We start from the raw sequence: 16,575 nt of genomic DNA, 5'->3' as shown, positions 1-16,575 counted from the left end.
GCTAGGTTTTAAGTTGACAGTTTTGTATGGCCCACGAATGATGTTATAAATATCCAAATGGCCCTTAGCAGAAAGGTCCCTGTCCTAGAGAGAGGAAACACTGAACAAAGAAATCTGGTGAGTCAATCTATGACGCAAGCCAAATCTCTTGTGAGAGGAAGGAAGAGATAGTATGAATTTTTCGGGAAATTCCTTTTACATCTCCAAGGTGAAAGACACTTAGCATTTGTAAAGCACTTCTATGCTTTTCCACAGATTTCCTGGATGCAGTCTTATCCAATCATGTTTATACACTGGTACACCTGCAGCTTCAGCCTTTCTAGCCTCGCACAGCCCCTCCCTCTACACCCTGTACATTTTAGACCCAGTGGACTGCTTACTTACTGTTCCTCAATTCATCACATACTTTCATATCTTCATAACTTTGTTCAAGCTATTCCTCTTGTTATAGATACCTCTTCTCCTTTGCCTAAAAAGCTGCTAGCTAAAACCTTTGGAGCCTAATTCAAATACCTTTGTCTCTAACCACTAGCAATCAAGCAGATTTTATTGCTTTCTCTCTCAGCTGCTTATCATATCCAACTGTGTTCGTTTCTCTACCTCCTCTTTTGGACTACTAGCAACTTGGGAACAACTTGTACCTTAGTCATCTTTGTTTCCCAGGCAATTATCCATAGCAGGCACTCAGTAAATGTTGTATAATTTGGATCAGTTCTTCCCCAAACCCTGCAAACCAGATAAGGCTGGCATCACTGGACGGATGTGGAGAGCCTGTCCAAATCCCAAAGATCTACAGAGTGTTGGGGCTGGACTATATAATTCCCATTTCTTCATTTTGGCATAAAAAAATTACAGTTTTATATAAATCAGCCCAATAGAACCCAGGTCTTTTCAATCTTGGTTCAATGCTCATTCTAAAACATTTAAAGAAACTGACCTCACATTTGGCCTATGGCCCTATAGTTTTAGTGTGACTAAACATTTTGAATTAAAACATTTTAATTATTCATTTCAATGTGTTGTTTTATTCCCCCCCAGCGCTCCTCCTCATGCCTCACATACTTTGGAGACTCAGCCATGTGTTGAACCAAGTCTTTAGTGGTTTTGAAGAAGCAGAGGTAGAATGACCAACCCCCACATTCCCAAGCTTAGACCCAGGATCTCTGCAGGTCTCAGTCTCTTATCTCAGAAATGAAGAGGGTGCATGAAAGCCAGTCTTCCTATCCCTTGACTCTCTTTCCTGTGCTCCTGTACAGGCTACCAATTCAGCCTTTTCTTTCCCTTCTCCCTGGGCCTCTTCTGTACAAGCAGCTGCACCTGCCTCTTGCCCACCCAAAAGGTGCCATCCTTGGAGAAATGCAAGAGCTTTGCCTCAGCTCTGTGTTCTCTCATTTCACGAACCTTACAGCAGACAGAATGAGACAGGTGAATATGGGTGGAATTAAGTAACTTGGATTTGCATTTCCCTAATTGCTAATGAGGTTGAACATCTTTTCATGTATCTGATGGCTGTTTGTATGTCTTCTTGGGAGAGGTGTCTGTTCAGGTCCTCTGCGCATTTTTTAACTGGGTTGTTTGTTTGGTGTTGAGTTTTATGAGTTCTTTATATATTTTGGATATTAAGCCTTTGTTGGAGCTATTGTTTGCAAATATTATCACCCCAATAAATTTAATTTTTTAAAAAAGTAACCTGGAGTCATGTTTTAGGTGGAGGATAATTTTTTCTTTTACTTTTAAAATTCTTTCTAAGTAAAACTGGACAAATGATGAATTGTGTAAAAAGGACATGTATCAGAGGATGGAAAAATCAACAGGAGTGTGCAGAGCTAAAAGGTCTCCTGTGTTTTGTAAAAATTAACCCTTATCTGGTGTTGACTATGTGCCAAGTACTGTACTACTTGCTTTATATATTTAACTCATTCAGTTGTCGTAACAACTTTGTCAGGGGCACTCTCATTTTTGTTATTTTACAGATGAGGGAACTGAGGCACATAGAGATCAAGTAATTTTCCATGGTCCCATAGCTAAAACTTTAAGCAGACATTTTCAGAATTCATGAGGTGCTCCTGGAAAGGGGTGAGAGAATCCATACCTGTCGGGTTTCAGACCTTCCTTCCTACCCCCCCACACCCAGAGCAGAAACCCCTTATCCATAGTGGACTTTTGCTTAAAATTTTTGAGGTCAGAAAGATTTTGTTACTAAGAAAACAAAATTAAAAACTTGAAAATATGACATGGGTTCATGCCACCTGGATTATATGACCCTGTAAGGGAAAGTATAGTGGCGGCCCAGTTCATACACCATCAGTGGTGGTCCAGCTAGTGAGTAGACTTAGCAGCATTAAAAGGAGAAATCATTAAACTTCCTGGTTGGAAGAAGGAATTTTCAAAACTTTTAAAGAAATGGAATCCTTTTCTGAAAAAGAAATATTACATAAAACCCCAAGAGATTAAAAAAATTAATTTATTAATATGGTTTACTTGTTTAAATTTATAATATTTGCTTATCATAAAGTTAATTAATTGGAGATGTTTGTTTCCATCATAATAGTAGGTTAGTTGCCAGGACCAACCCTCTTGAGAAAAATAACTAAAATGCTGAAAAAATATTTAATTAAATTAATTAATTGATTTATTTAATTATTTATTTTATATTTTGAAAAATATCTTGAAAAATCTTTCCAAACTTACTGTTGAGCTGACATGAAAGTAAAGAATATATAGTGTCACCCTAGCCTGTTTCACTCAGTGGTTAGAACGTTGGCCTGCGGACTGAAGGGTCCCGGGTTCGACTGTTGCCAAGGGCACATACCTCGGTTGCAGGCTCGATCCCTGGCCCAGTTGGGGCACATGGGGGGAGGCAACCAATCAATGTGTATCTCTCACATCTCTCTCTTCCCTTCCGCCCCACTCTCTCTGAAAAGCAATGAAAAAAATATCCTCTGGTGAGGATTAAAAAAAAAAGAATATATAGTGTCCAAAACACTGGGAGGCAAGCAAGTTTGGCTTTTTCCTAAAGTTATTTGCCAAGTGCTAGAGACAGGGCAGAAAACTACGTGAAGTGCCAGGAGATAAAGCCCAGGATACACGTAAGATGGGGATTCTAAAAGGAAACTGTTGCCTAAACCCGGATGCCCAAAGAATTAAACTCACAGTGTAAGGATCACTGAGATAAATAAACGAAGGGGACATCTAGGAAGCTTGTTAGTCTCAACTGTTTGGCTCTAGGTGGAAAGAGAATTCTTCCTCTGAGAATTTATCTCCTCATGAAAAAGCCCCCACATAGGGTTGCAATCTGAAATCACACTACCTGTGTGCTTCCAAAAACATGAAATAGAGAATTTAATATAAAATGGTTTTAGGTTGGTAGTGTTCCAAGACAAACGGGAAGGGCAAACACAAATCTTATCTTGAGGAACTCAACTGTAGCTCAAGCCACAAAGTATTTACACCGAAAAACTTACCGGCCAAATGAGTAGTTTTTAGTCAAGGTTTATAAAGCAAATGAAAATACTAAGCACCATGGTGAGAGCCCACGGAAGAAACAGCAGAAACCAATCTGCAAAAGCTTCGTTTATTAGAATAATCAGAAATGACATATAAATCAACTGATTTTAATATGTTTGGGTAGAGTTCTAAAAAGATTGAAAATATGAACAGAGAAAAAATGGATTTGAAAAAGATTCAAATAGATTATTTAGAAATGAAATATATATTGTTGAAATTAAAGCTCCATGGGCTGATTAAACAACAGATTAGACACAGATGAAGAGTCGGTAAGCTAGAAAATATATCTGAGGGTATTGTTTGGAATACAATCCAGAGACACATACAAGTGGAAAATATATAAAAGAAGGGTAGAGACTTGGAGGACAGAATGAGTCTAACGTGTATCTATTTGGAATTTTAGAAGGACATGATAGAATAGGGACAAAACAATATTTGAAGATATAAAGGCTGAGAACTTTCCAAAATTATTAAAAGACCCCAATCCTCAGATCTAAGAATCCCAGTGAATCCCAAGCAGGTTAAAAAAGAAAGAAAAGAGAAAGAGAGAAAGAGGGGAGAGGAAGGGAGGGAGGGAGGGAGGGAGGGAGGGAGGGAGGGAGGGAGGGAGGGAGGGAGGGAAATCAAAAGAAATCCACATTTTGGGTATATTAATTAAAATTTCAGAACATTTATTTTTTTATTATTACTTTTAAAACTTTAATCCTCATCTGAGGACATGCTTAGAGACAGGAAGGGCGGGGGGGGAGAGAGACAGACAGACATTGAACCCCTGCTGGGGATAAACTCACAACCAGGCATGTGCCCTGATCGGGAATTGAACTGGAAACCTTTTGGTGCATGGGACAACACCCAACCAACTGAGCCACTCTGGCCATGCTGAAATTGTAGACCATTTTTAAAAAAGAGAAAATCATAGTGTCATTCACCAAGGACAATGGAACTATTTGGATAAGCAAAAAGGAAATTTTGATTGGGCCCTTGGATGGATGTTTAAGTCTTACAGGAGCCCCAGAACCTGTGAAATTAACATCAGTTATTTGCAAAACCTGTAAAGCACCTTTTTAATCCACTGAGTACCATCAAAAACCGCAGAGCTGACCCTGGCTGGTGTGGCTCAGTTGGTTGGAGCGTTGTCCTGTATACCAAAAGGTGTCATGTTCGATTACTGGGCACATACTTAGGTTAGGGGTTCAGTCCCCAGTTGGGGCATGTGCAGGAGGCAATCAATTGATGTTTCTCTCTCACATCGATATTTCTCCCTCTCCCTTTCTCCCTCTCTAAAATCAAAAAATATATCCTCGAGTGAGGATTTAAAAAAACGTTTTAAAAAAAACCCTGCAGAGCTGGCTTGAAACACCTTATTTTACAGATGGGAAAGTGACATTCAGAGCAGGTCTTACTCAAAGTCACACATTAGTGAGTGGGTACAGGACCAGAACTCAGGTCTCCCAACTCACAGAGTGGTAGCTGTGACTGCTTTTTCCTCTGTATCTTGCTGCTGCTTCTTTAAAATACTAACCAACAAAAGCAAAGAGAAACAAAATGTGAAGAAAGTACAGGGAACAATTCGTTTATCAGGAAGCTTTTTGGTATTGTCCTCATGTATCATGTATGGAATTTAATAACTATTTTAACACATTCTTACAGTGCAGTATCCCATCTCTAGGAACCAATGAAACTGCTCACTATTTTGGATGGGGTTAGGAGATGTAGCCTTGATTTGTTTCCTTCTAGCTTGTAAGACAACATGAGAGTAGAGAAAGACTTTAGAAGATGTGATTAAAACTGAGTCACAGCAAATAGTTCTGGCACAGCATTCTGCCACAGTAGAAGGTGGCAAGGGAACAAAGGGTGGGGGCAAAATCTCAGACTGGACAAAGGCTTTGCTGAGAAATAGACAAGGAAAAAGCAGGTGCCACACAGCATGTGCGTATATCTGAGTCATGGGTCATAAATCAGCACGCAAAACTGGAGATAAAATCTAATCTACTTTAATTCAGTTCACTGCTTTAGACATAGCTTGATTTGCTCTCTGTTTATACCTAGATCCACAAAAGAAGACAACTTGCAAGGGTAGACAATGCTGATATATATATATATCAAAATGTATCATCTCTGTTTACTCATGAAAAGATAGTAATTGCAACTGTGTGTGTGTGTGTGTGTGTGTGTGGGCGTGCTCGCGAGAGAGAGAGAGAGAGAGAGAGAGAGAGAGAGAGAGAGAGAGAGAGAGAGAGAGAGAGAGAGAGAGAGAGAGAGAAAGTGTGTGTGAGAGAGAGAGAGAGAGAGAGAGAGAGAGAGAGAGAGAGGGAATTATTTCTGGATCTCTCCTAATTCTCTGCAAATACAGGCCAAGTGTGAGAACATCTGAAATTGGCAACAATACAATCTAAACAGACTGCTTAGCTGAGGATCAGAACGTGCCTGTTACTGTCAGCTTTGACTCTGGGAATAGTGCCCAGATTCCAAAGCTTAAAATGATTTAATATTTGCACAATTTCAAATGCTAACAAATACATAGTTTTTGAGGCATTACCTACCTTAGATTCTATCAGGTGACTTGCTATTTTTTAAGAGGAATGAGATTTTAATTTTTTAAAATTTATTTTAATTAATTTATTTTTACTTTTTAAAAATTTTTGTTCAAAATATTACAGACGTTCCTTTTTCTCCCCATTGACCCATACCACCCTGCCCCACCCCCTTCCCCAGCCCCTCACCACATTATTGTCTGTGTCCTTGGGTTATGCATATATGCATATAAATTCTTTGGTTAATCTCTCTCCCTCCACCCACCCACTCAGCTCCATCCCTCTGAGATTTGTTGGTCTGATCCATGCTTCCATGTCATTGAATAATTTCTGTCCATTAGTTTATTAAGTGAGAAACGAGCTTTTTAGATAAACACGTCTTTAGATTTTGAAGATTGTCTTCAGGATAGAGTGATATATATAACTTAAAATTGGATTATTTGTAAAAAAAGGCTGATTTGGGTATATTTTTCAACCACATAAAACATTGATAAGAAGAAATTTATTTCAGATTTCACATACATATATGTTTAAAGCCAGTGAAAGTATACCTAATCTCCATTCCCAGTGTGTAGGGATGCTACTAGATACTTCTGGAGTTGATCCTGGGAACTAGTAGGTTTCACCTGAAGGCAGCTTTGGAAAATGAAGAAATAACAAGAGGAGTTTATAAAAGAATGAGCCAGATGTTTATGGAAATAGGAAATGAAGGACTCTAGTCTCTAAAATCTAGGACCAAGAAAAGGGAGCCTAAAGTACCAATTGAGGTAGCAAAACTTTGCACTGGTGGAAGATAAATGTACCAGTTTTAAAAATAAAAACATTTTTATTTTTAATTTTAAAAAATATATCTTTATTGATTTCAGAGAGAGGAGAGGAGAGGAAGAGAGATAGAAACATCAATGATGAGAGAGTAGTCATTGATTGGCTGCTTCCTGCTCACTCCCGACCAGGGATGGAGCCTGCAACCCCGGCATGTACCCTGAGCCCCCGACCGCCTGGATCCCAGGTCGATGCTCAACTGCTGAGCCATGCCTGACCAGGCAAGAAAAACATTTTTAAAAATGTTTTCTCCTTAAGAATGAGAGTGAACTACTGGTTTGTAAATTGCTTGCTAGTTATACTATGAAGACTAAAGATGAATTTCAAAAACACACTTTGCTTTGCCTGAACTTCTATTTTAAGGCTTCTGACACCCAACCAGATGACAAGAATATTCTTTGTGCTAAAAAAGAACAAAAACCAGTCAACTAATCAGCATTAAGTACTTTTGTAAAAAAAATTTTTTTAATCCTCACCCGAGGATATTTTCTTTTTGCCATTGCTTTTTCAGAGAGATGGGGAAAGAGAGAGAAACATTGATGTGAGAGACACATTGATTGGTTGCCTCCCGCATGCTCCCTGACCAGGGCCAGGGATGGAACCTGCAACCAAGGTATGTGCCCTTGACTGGAATCAAACCTGAGACCCTTTAGTCCCAGGGCCGGCACTCTAACCACTGAGCAAAATGGGCTAAGGCAGAATTTAGTACTTTGATGTCACATGTAGAACCCCTAGATGATCAAGTTTATCAAATGCTTGTGATACATCACATAAAGCAGATACTTTGCTAATTTATGTTATTTGAACAATGCTTTAATTAAGAAAATGAAAGAGGGTGGATTGTTATTAGCTCATAATTATTCAACAATAACTTGACTTAATTCTTAATGTATGTTGTAGTCAAAGTCTAAAGAAACTCAATTTGTGACCATGGGGTTAAGAGAATAATCCTTTGTTTTTCTACTATAGTATAACATTTTTTAAAAAGTGATTCCTGACTATTTTTTTGAAACCCAAATGCAATATGATGGCTTATTTTCTTCTCTAATTTGTGTTGCCTTGCAATTGGGACACAACAGAGGAGTGCCTCACCTCCAAAATGACAATCCCAGAAAATATTTTCTCTTTCTAAAGTGTATTTGCTAGCTAGCTCAAGTCTGGGGAAACAATACTAGTTGCCCCAATCTGACATGACATATATCTAGGAAAGGTCAAAATATAAAAATGTATGCATTAAAGTTGAAGAGAACCACAATGCCCAGCTATCAGAATGGCTAAAATGAGGAAGACAGAAAATACCAGGTATTTGTAAGGATTCAGGACAACTGGAATTTATATACATGGCTAATGAGAGTATAAATTGCTACAACCACTTTGGAAACTAATTTGGTAGTATCCATGAAAGCTGAACATATGCACGCCTTTTGCCCAACAATTCTACTTGAAGTTATATACCCAATAGAAAGGCATAAAAATGTCTCCAAAAGACATGTCAGGGAATGTTTATAGCATCTTAGTCACATAACTCTAAGCTGGAAACAATACAAATGTCCATCTACAGTATAATAAATAAATTGTGGCACATTTATTTAGAGGAATTCTAACCAGCAATGAGAATAAACAAGTTACATCTTCAACAACACAGATGAAACTCACAAACGTAATGTTGAATGAAAGAGGCAAGACACAAAAGGGTATATAATGTATGAATTCATTTATAAATAGTTCAGAAACAACACCAGCAAATTGAATATATAATATTAGAATACATAATAATGGCTATTCTTGAGGTAGAGAGTATCATGAAGAGGCTTCTGGAATTCTGTACTCTTCTATTTTTCTATACAAGTACTTAGGTTTGCTCATTTTGTGAGTTCATTAAGTTGTGCAGTCATGATTTGTGCAGTTTTATGTATGTTATATTTATATGTTAATGAAATTTAAGTTAAAGGAAAGAAAGACTGTCAGTGGATTCTAAAATATATGGAGTCCACATTCTCAAGTTGGTGGTCAAGGAGACTCATTAACAGAATTAAATAAGTACTCTATTTCATGGTTAAAGTAATTAAAGGAGCATCAACATCTGTGTTTAAGAATAAATTGAGCCCTAGCCAGTGTGGCTCAGTTTGTTGGAGAGTCGAGGGTTCAATTCCCAGTCGGGCACATAGTGCAGGTTTGATCCCCGGTAGGGGCAAATGTGGGAGGCAGTTGATCCATATTTCTCTCCCACATTGATGTTTTTTCTTTCTTCCTTCCTCTCTCCAAAAATCAATTTTTTAAAAAAAAGAATGAGTTGAGATTGTAGTTCAAGATGGCAAAGAAGGTAAATGTGGTAATCACATCCTCCCATGACCACATCAAAATTACAATTAAACCATAGAACAACCAACATTTAGAACCGCCTGAAATCTAGCAGAACAGAAGTCCTGTAACTAAGGACATACAAAAGAAGCCACAAGGGGTGGATACGCGGAACAGGAGGGATATATCAGCTGTGGAGGTTTCCCTCTGAAGAGTGAGGGGGTTCCAGCCCCACACCAGGCCCCTCAGCCCAGGGTCCCAGTACCAGAAACAGAAATCCCCATAACTTCTGGCTGTGAAAACCAGAGGGGATTATGGCTGAGTGAGACGGAGGGCTTCTGGGGTCCCAGGAAGTTCCTCATAAAGGACCAGCACACAGATTGATTTGGACTCACTCACTCTGAGCTCCAGTGCTCAGACAGAAGCTCAAAAGGCACCAGGGACATACAGGAGGAACTGAATTGTCTAGCTTTGGAACAAGGGCTGGAGGGGTGTCTTTCTTCCAGAAGAACTGAAGCCATTGTTTCTTTTCTGAGCCCTCCTCCTGAAGGTGGTCACCATATCTTAGTCTCCATCAACCTGGCTAACAATGTTTGCCTACCCTGATGATTCTCTGAGATGCCCCACACCCCAAACTGTGGGCTCACCCAAGTCTCTTCCAGTAGCTTTTTCATACAGGTAGCCTGCCTTGGCTCATGCCTCACTGGCCTCTGTGTATTCCATACCTCTTGCTAAGTAGCCCCAGGCCTGGCTTTAGCAGCAGCCGGCCTCAGTTCACAGCTTAGCCTCTCCTGGGCACCTTCAAACCCAGCACAAGTAGCAGCTATCTGCAGATCATTTTGTAGCTTATCCCAGGTGGCCCCAAGCAGAGCATAGGTGGTGGCTAATCTTGGCTTCCACCTCTTGGGAGGACCCAAAACCAGCACACTAGGTAGTCAACTTCAGAACACACTGGAACACCACCCAACCACCTCCGTGAGTTATACACTCAAGGGGCAGACTCATTGGGCACCAGAGCCCCGCTGAAGTGAGTCCTGCTCCACAAAGTTGGTCCCTGCATGGCAGGTCCTCTGCTGTAGTCTCGGCTGGTCTTCACAGCTGATCAACCAAGGGGGTCAATCCCTCCCATTGACATGCCAACAGCAACCAAGGCTCAACTATGACAGGAGCCTGGACACAGCCCACATGTGGGAGAGGGAGAATGGGATTGCACCTGCAGTGCCCAGCTCAGGTGACTGGGAAAGCTGCACCGCTGGGCCCTACAGGACACCTACTACATAAGACCACTCTACCAGGACTAGGCAATGTAGCAGCTCTACCTAATACTAACACAAGGAGGCAGCCAAAATGAGCAGACAAAGAAACATGTCCCAAATAAAAGAATAGGACAATACCCCAGAAAAAGAGCTAAATGAAATGGTGATAAGCAATCTACCAGATGCAGAATTCAAAATACTGGTTATAAGGATACTCAGTGAACTTAGGGGAAGAATAAATGAACTCAGTGAGAACTTTGACAAAGAGATAGGAAACATAAAAGTGGAGATAGAAAATATAAAAAAGAACCAGTCAGAAATGAAGAATATAATAACTGAAAAATACATTCAAGGGAATCAACAGTAGTTTAGATGAAGTAACAGATTGAATCAGCAATTTGGAAGATAAGGTAGCAACCCAATCAGAAAAGAAAAAAAAAATCCAAAAAATGAGAATAGTTTAAGGGACCTCTGGGACAACATCAAGCATACTAACATTTGCTTCATGTGGGTCACGGAAGAAGAAGAGAAAGAGCAAGGAATTGAAAACCTATTTGAAAAAATAATGACAGAAAACATCCCTAACTTGGTGAAGGAAATAGATGCACAAGTGCAGGAAACAGAGAGTCCCAAACAAGGTGAACCTAAAGAGGCCCACACCAAGACACATCATAAATAAAATGCTAAATGTTAAAGACAAAGAAGAATCTTAAGAGCAGCAAGAGAAAGGCAGTTAATTACCTACAAGGAAGCTCCCAGAAGACTGTCAGCTGACTTCTCAACAGAAACTTTCCAGGCCAAAAGGGATTAGCACAAAATATTCAAAGTGATGAAAAGCAAGATCCTACAACCAAGATTACTCTACCCAGGAAAGCTATCATTTAGAATCTAAGGACAGATAAAGTGCTTCCCAGACAAGAAAAAGCTAAAGGAGTTAATCACCACCAAACCAGTATTATAAGAAATATTAAAGGATTTTCTTTAAGAAGAAGAAAAATAAAATATAAACTATGAATAATAAAATGACAATAAATACATATCAATAATTACTTTAAATGCAAATGGATTAAATGCTCCAATCAAAAAGGTGGATGAATGTATAAGAAAATAAGATTCATAACATATGCAGTCTACCAAGAGACTCACTTCATATCGAAAGACACACATAAATTGAAAGTAAAGAAATGGAAAATATATTTAATGAAAATGAAAACAACAACAAAAATAGCTGGGGTGGCAATATTTAGACCAGACAAATAGAATTTAAAACAAAGGCTATAACAAGAGACAAATAAGGACCCAGCAATTCCAGTTCAGGATATTTATCTGAGGAAACCCAAAACACTAAATTGGAAGGACATATGCATCCATATATACATTCATTGCAGCATTCTTTACAATAGCCAAGATATGGAAGCAAGCTAAGAAGCTAAGTGTTCACCAGTATGTGAATGGATGAAGAAGTGGTGCATATATACAATAAATATGGCTCAGCCATAAAAAAAAAGAAGAAAAGAATGAAATCTTGCCATCTCCAACAACATGCATGGACCTAGAGGGTATTGTGCTGAGTGAAATAAGTCATACAGGGAAAGACAGATGCCATATGATTTCACTTATTTGTGGATTCTGAAAAACTAAATATTCGAACCAGCAGAACAAAAACAGACTCACAGATACAGAGAGCAATTTGGCCATTTTCAGATGGGAGGAAGCTTGGGGGATGGATGAAAAGGGTAAAGAGATTAAGAAGTACAAATTGGCAGTTATGGATTAATCATGGGGATATAAAGTATAGCATAAGAAATATAGTCAATAATATTGTAATAACTGCATATGGTGTCAGATGGGTACTAGATTTATCAGGGTCATCACTTCGTAAGTTATATAAATGTCTAATTACTGGGATGTACACCTGAAACATATAATATTGCACACCAACTGTAATTGAAAAAATTTTAAAATATTTTTAAAAAAGAATTAATTGAGGTGACTGGATTCAAATTGACTGGAAAATGGTCAGACAGGAAATAGACACATGTTCCATGCGACTGGGTCCTTTTTCATTTATCTATGTTCATGCCATACCAGCTATTAAACATTTTGAACAACCCTGGATGGACCATGAGATTTTTTTTCACAGCCAAAAATGTGATCACCACCCAGTAATACACTGCATCGTGCACTAGGTAATATTGAATTTGACTTTTAGAAGACATTTAAAAATGGAAGACATTTAAGTTTGGAAGCTTTCTACTCTTTGTGAGTACACCCAACAATGCAGAGCAAAAGAATGTAACTCATGTCCCTTCATTTGCTAAGAGGCCTTGCATAGTACAGGTATAAAAGTTATCTGGAAATAACAATGAACTGCAACGCTAGAGGTTATAGTAGTAACTGCAAGGTTGTGCCTGCCTAGATAGATAGTAGGGAGAACAAATGAGTCTAAACACAGGTGCTCTTTTAGGAGCATTTGCCACAAATAACCAGAAAAAAAAGGGGTGTGTGTGTGTGCTACTAAGAAATGGAATTCTATCTAATTTTTATACTATAATGAATTAAGAGATATAAGGATTTATGAACAATATTTTCTCCCCACTGGCACATCTCAATGCAAATGACTTTAATGCTTCTAAATACTGAGCCTGATCTCATGGACTTCATAGCACTCAGGAGAAATCCTTCCACTTGACAAAATAAATGGTAATAATAATTGGGCAGCCAGATGTAAGCATTACACATCATATCCTAGGCATAGAACCCTCCAAAATTTCTTAGTAAAACAACTTATGCTCCTTTGAGTTAATGACATCTACTTTATTCTATTAAACAACCACCACATAATGACAATTGCAATTATGGTTTCACAAATCATATGGCACTTGAGAAGAGTGAAGAAAAATACTCACCCTTTTTGATAAAGTAATGCTACATACACATTCAGGTACTATGGATCTTATACAAGTCATAGTAAATTTTTTAAAAGAGGAAGCTGAAGATAGCCACCAGATTACATTGGAATGAATGTTGGCACATATGTCTGTGACTGAAGCTTTTTAAAAAAGATTAGAAAAAAATATCACTCAAGGAAACTAACAATACTACTACTACCAATTTACTGCTATGAAGTAATCATGTTGACTACTGATAAAGTATTGTTTAAACAGGATTGCCAAAGAATGTGGACAAATAATACATACAATATATGTATAAAAGATAATAGAAAAAAGTAAAAACTCAGGAGGGAAAACTAGAACTGATAAGTTCAGGTTAGAGAAAAAATTCATGTTTGGGTGTAATAAGCCCCCAAATGAAAGAACACAGGGATGTGGACCAAAAAAAAGGAGCTATAATAAATGTAACCGAAAGTAACCTCATGGGGCGATGTGATTATAAATTCCAAACTGGGCAGGTCATAGTGGGTAGTCTCAACCCAGTTCTATAACTTCTTCTTCTTCTTCTTTTATTTTTTTTAAATAAATATATCTTTATTGATTTCTGAGAGAGGAAGGGAGAGGGAGAGAGAGAAAGATAGGAACATCAATGGTGAGTCATTGCTCAGCTGCCTCCTGCACGCCCACGACTGAGGACTGACCCCGCAACCCGGGCATGTGCCCTGACCGGGAATCGAACCTTGATTTCCTGAATCCTAGGTCGATGCTCAACCGCTGAGCCATGCCCTGCTGGGAAGGCCTGTAACTTTAGTGAAAGGTTTTAAACTAGCCTTGTCCATAGTTCTTGTGCATCTAGGTTAACACACCTTTGAAATGCCAGAAGTAATACCCCTCTCGAAGCTTAACTACTGGAGAGCACATAATCTTGTTAACTATCCTGTAATTCAATCCCCACTTGCTTTCTTCCACCTTCCTGTAATCTTCCTTATGTTCCCTCCTTAATTCCAAAAGCATAAAGGAAATTGCAAAACTCATTCTTCAGAGCATTTGAGATCTTGCTTCCCAGAATTGTTTTCATGCTCAAATAAATTCTTCTAAAAATTCTTTACTGGGGTCAGGGCAAATAACAAGAATCAACCAATGAATGCACAAATAAGTGGAACAACAAATTGGTGTTTCTTTCTTCTCTCTCTCTCAAATCAATAAAAAATTATTTACAGGTTTGGGCATTCTTATGTAGATGGGAAAAGGCATATAATCTCCTCTTTATAGCATTTCTTAAACAACTGCCTATTGACAGAGCCAGCAGGCTAAGAAGTTAGAGTGGTTTAGATTTGAACACAGCAGACATGAAAAACTATAAAGTTCTGTCAAACTCTTGAAGACAATATTGAGCCTGGTTGGAGTGGCTCAGTTGGTTGAGTGTCGTCCTGTGCACCAAAAGGTTCTAGGTTCAATCCCAGTCGGGGCGCTTACGGAGGGCAACCAATCAATGTTCTCACAGTGATGTCCGCCCCCCCTCTCCCCCAAATCTAAGCATGTTCTTGGTGAGGATTAAAAAAAGAAAGAAAGAAAATATTAAATCTTTGCTAGGAAATCCAAGAGACATAATGAGCAAAATATTCATACAATTGCAAAAGAGCTCAGATGCACTAGAGAAAATTGTGACGATCATCCAATTTATAAGGTGAAGGGGAATTAGATGTAGATTAGTGTGCTGATTAAAAGTGAAGCACCCAGCCAATTTTGTAGGTGGACTCCTCTGGGTTCCAGCAATACCAATGGAAATGGCAAATGACACTTACATATGAGCATGGTGGCTGACATTTCATTCAGATGGCAATGAATGTAGCCCTAAAGAAAATAGGTGTTGGGTTTTAATGTCATCTCACTAATATTTTTATGCTTGAGAATGATGAAAACTGAATAGATGATGGCTACTCAAAGAGGATTAGAGATGCACTAAATGAAGTTGCTTGGAATACAGCTTCCTTCATGGTTCTTTCTCCTTCACGGGTCTTACATCTGGGTTTTAATCTCTGGTCTAAAATTTACTGATTATGTCATTCTGGGTTAGTACAATCTTTCCAAATCTCGCTTGTTTAATTTTATAAATAGAAAAGACAATATTTATGTCACAGAGGTGCCAAAAGCATCAAATGGGATAATGTGGGAAATGTCTCACATTTAGTACATGTTCAGTGATTAGTAACAGTTACTCGTAGTGACTGCTTCTGCCTTGCTTTGCCTCATTATTAAAATAGTCTGGAGGCATATATTCATGCATGGAAAGGTAAGGCAGAGAAAAGGAAAGGAGGAAAAAAATGCCATGAGACAGACAGCAAGAAATAAAGAGAACAAAACAAACTTTAAAGGAAAATTTAAATGAAGAAAAGTAGCAAAACTAATGAGCTTTTGTATTTACCTTGTTAGGATGTTAATTCCTTATTTTTTTCACAAATGGTTTATTTTTTAGCAGATGATTTTGAGGAGATGGCACCTAAACAATTGTAAGTTTGTCTTGGATAAGCATTAGCAGTATGAAATAGAATTATTAACATCCTTTGTGAAGTTTTGTGGTGGGGGAGGGGAACATATACTATAAAGATTATTACAATCTTATTTTAGCAATTAGTTAATTTTCCAAATCACCCAAAGGAAATTAAAATGAAATTATAAGTTGGCAGCAACTATCATCAACTTATACTGCTATTTACAATAATAATAGCAAATCAGCCTCATTTATTTTATATAAATATAAAACAGTTCTTCATGGTTCCCAAGACCTTATTTTGCAAAACCTGACAAAAATCTTTCAAAATAGTGGTTTCATTCTTACCTCGTGATCTTGTTTTGATTTCTCCTATGAAAAGCTGCAGCTCTGTGTTCAGAGAGCTTGCAGACTCTATTTATTACCCAGCGTTTGGCAGAGACCAAACTGCTGCAGAGAGGAAATCTGAGTGGGTGTGAGTTAAGATTTTGAATTACATTTAAAGAGCCAATAGAGTGATCAACCCTGTCAACATCTAAGATTCACTGCTTTCGCACCATCTTCATCTTAAAATTAATCCAGCACTTACGGATTTTATGTTCTGTGTTTGTTTTTGTTTTTTAATTTATCTTTATTGTTGAAAGTATTACAGGTTTCCCCTTCCCCCTCCCATTGATCCCTTCCACCCGACATCCAACCCCCCCCAGGCCTCTCCACACTATTGTCTGTGTCTATGGGTTATGCATATATGCATGTAAGCTTTTTGATTA

At 38.4% G+C, this 16,575-nt stretch overlaps 1 protein-coding gene across 5 annotated transcripts in view; it reads right to left on the bottom strand.

Annotated features, from left to right (window-relative positions):
* Positions 1 to 16,259, bottom strand: part of IL33 (interleukin 33) — a 42,361-nt gene extending 26,102 nt beyond the window's left edge. For 2 of the 5 annotated variants that reach the window (XM_081150554.1, XM_081150557.1), the window contains exon 1: positions 16,154 to 16,259. The gene's annotated coding sequence lies outside the window, so the exon portion shown is untranslated. Of the gene's footprint in view, positions 1 to 641; positions 727 to 16,153 lie in introns of all 5 variants that reach the window. The other 3 variants (XM_081150555.1, XM_081150558.1, XM_081150556.1) reach the window with 2 other exon arrangements.
* Positions 16,260 to 16,575: the final 316 nt, after the last annotated feature.

The sequence above is a fragment of the Miniopterus schreibersii genome (genome assembly GCF_964146895.1).
Source record: "Miniopterus schreibersii genome assembly, chromosome: 11".
In the NCBI taxonomy this organism is placed as follows: domain Eukaryota; kingdom Metazoa; phylum Chordata; class Mammalia; order Chiroptera; family Miniopteridae; genus Miniopterus; species Miniopterus schreibersii.
This window is presented reverse-complemented; position numbering and strand designations above follow the sequence as displayed.